Source organism: Phaethon lepturus, unplaced genomic scaffold, assembly GCF_000687285.1.
Source record: "Phaethon lepturus isolate BGI_N335 unplaced genomic scaffold, ASM68728v1 scaffold1930, whole genome shotgun sequence".
Lineage (NCBI taxonomy): Eukaryota > Metazoa > Chordata > Aves > Phaethontiformes > Phaethontidae > Phaethon > Phaethon lepturus.
Window position 1 is genome coordinate 53,166 of NW_010509638.1, and position 2,761 is coordinate 55,926.

Consider the following 2,761-nt stretch of genomic DNA (forward strand, 5'->3'; position numbering starts at 1 on the left):
TCTCAAAGCTTTCTGGGAAAGCGTTTCCTTTTCTGTTGCCCTTGGGTCTTGTGGGTTGGGTTTTCTTACTATTTTTAATAGTAACTCTGTAGCTCGTTTGGAATTCCTCTGCACCAAAAAGTAAAACATGCACTTAATTACTTTCAGCTATTAAATCTGAAATACTTACTCGTTCAGCTGTGTCTGTACAGATTTACTCTTGAACACCATAACGGACTGTTATTTAATTCTTTTCACAGCTAACATAAGCAGCTGATGAAATCTTAGGTTTTTAACAGTTAGAGATTGACAAGATTAGACTAATGTGACTCCCAGTGACAGCAGCACAGTGGTGTTTTGTGGTGCGCTAGCTCTGCCTTCAAGCATCGTATTCATTATTCCTCTGTCTCCGTCAGGCAAGCTGGTGATTCAAGGAGGAAGCCTAGTTAGGTGGAAGCTCCCTGCTCTGCTCTGCACCTGGTTTCAAAGCGATTGGGAATTTAGCATCTGGATCAATATGGCTTTGAAATCCTCTTTTGCTGTGTTGTTGTTTGCTGGTTGTTATCTGGGAAAGTTAATTGTACTACTGGTTGCTTAGGCATTTGATACTGTCACAAGATAATGCAGTAGCTCCTGTGAACTGTGAGATTACCAGACAAGCTGGAACTTGTACAGGTGTGCATTTCCAAGGCACTAAAAAACTAATGAACGTTACTTGGCAGGGGTGGAGAAGCTGTTGAAAGGCTATTAGGTTGCAGTCTGTTTTTTTTTCCTACTCTGTGCACGCTATTTGATAGATCATGTGCATTTGTCTTTCACAGTTTATTAGTGAATGTCCTTTTGAGAAAAGGAGTCTTGAAACCAGTAGTAACTTTTTTGTGTGTCTCTGCTGCAGTGTCACCTGCTGCTTGACACTGTTCTTGGTGTCCACCTTTCTGTAAGCAGAGCCATTTTAAGGGAAGTTTGTAGTCTGAAACTTCTCGGTACTGCTGTCAAAAGTTTCTAGGAAAACTTCAAATAGGAAAAGACCTAAGTCCATGGTTTCATGTCATTGAGGAACATCTAGCCTCGTTAAGAGGTCTAGAAGTTATTGCAGTGCCTGACTTCTTCTGGACGAAATATGTAGACACCTTCTAGATATCTTAACTGAATAGTGTCTGTAATTTTTCCCATCTCCCAGAGTGAGTGCTGAATTACTAACCACTTAACCATCTCCACCTTCAGTGATAGAAGAAGAAGGTCGTTACTGTAGCAAATAAGTTATAAAGGTGGTGGCATCCATGAATATCAGATGCAAGTCTGGTCTTCAACCAGATCTGGGCTGATACTCACTTTAGGAGTCGTCATGGTCTGCCATGCAGGCGTCCTGAAATCTTGATCTCTTGACTAGGGAAAAACAGGCTTTCTAGGTGTGTTCATTTCATAGTGAATCAAAATGTTAGTTCATCTTTTTAAATTAAAATCTTGAGAGCTTCTATCTAAAACTGCTGAATTAAAAAAATCTCTGCTGCTTTCTTAAACATGGTGCATGGAGCGCTTGTTTCAGTTGTAGCACTTTCAATTTAAATCTCCTAAAATGAAGTTCTTAATCTTCTGATCTGTATTATAGAAGCGAATAGTGGCCATAAATGGGCAAAATACTTCAATGAATTCTCCAACTGTAGCTTCCCCCCCGCCAAAAGGAAATGAATGCAGAGAATGTATTAATTGTTTGGGACTGTCCACGTGACAGCCTTATCTTTTCAGGCAAGCTCCTTTTAAAAATAGGGTATGTGTTAAATATGATGGAGTACTTAAAAAGAAAATCTTCTTTAGTAAACCTTTTACTATAAAATTAAGTGCCAAATTAAGTTAAAAATGAAGAGTTTTCAGGAGAAAATTTCAAGTTAGTATCTGTGCTTTCATAGTTTGGAAAAACTTGGGTTAAAGCAGTTGGAAAGTTTGAAGTGAACTGATGTTACAAGCAAGCTGTACTTTGCTGAATCTTTCACTGGGAACTATGTCCCAAAACAAACTTGAGAGTACTTGTGTATGCTCAGAGGATAGAACTGGTAGGTATATTAAGACTTACTATTGTACATATTCAAAGAACATAAGGATCATCATGACAGCTCTCAACTGATGCTTCTATGGGTTGCAAAGTATTCAGAGTGAGTGAGAGCTGTATGTGAAACATGGAAAAGCATCAGTCTGACTGGCCTAAACATAGGAGCGAAATACTGAATGCAAGAACTTTCCTTACTTCAAGCAAAGTTCCTGTTGAGCTGTGCTGTCACTGCTATCGTTGAAGTTCTTCGACATACCACTGTAGAGTGCTTGCATGCAAGTATAAAAAAAGGCATCTGTTGTCTGCCCAGGCATCCAAACAATCTTGTAACTCTGACACATTCTTTCCTGTTTAAGTAACTTGATCCACCTTATATCATTATACTGCTTATTTAAATTTGGATACTTGGCAAAGCAGCATCTTGTGTGCATGTGTAGAACACAGAACATGTGCGAACATGTGAACACACGTGTGAACATAGAACAAAGATCCGAAAGTTTCCAGTAGCCAGTTAGGTAATGTGTTGGGTTCTCTAAGCGTTAAGCTGTGCAGCTGAGGTAGACTGTTTTTCTGCTTGTTGATCTTATCAAAACTAAACAGCACAAGTAATTCCTGGGTTGATCTCAAGTAAGAATTATTTCGAGAACTGAGTTTTATCTTATTTTACTTTATTTTAGCTTACCTATCTAAAAATCTCTCTCTTTAGGCTGGTTTAGTAGTAGTCTTCAGCTTTGC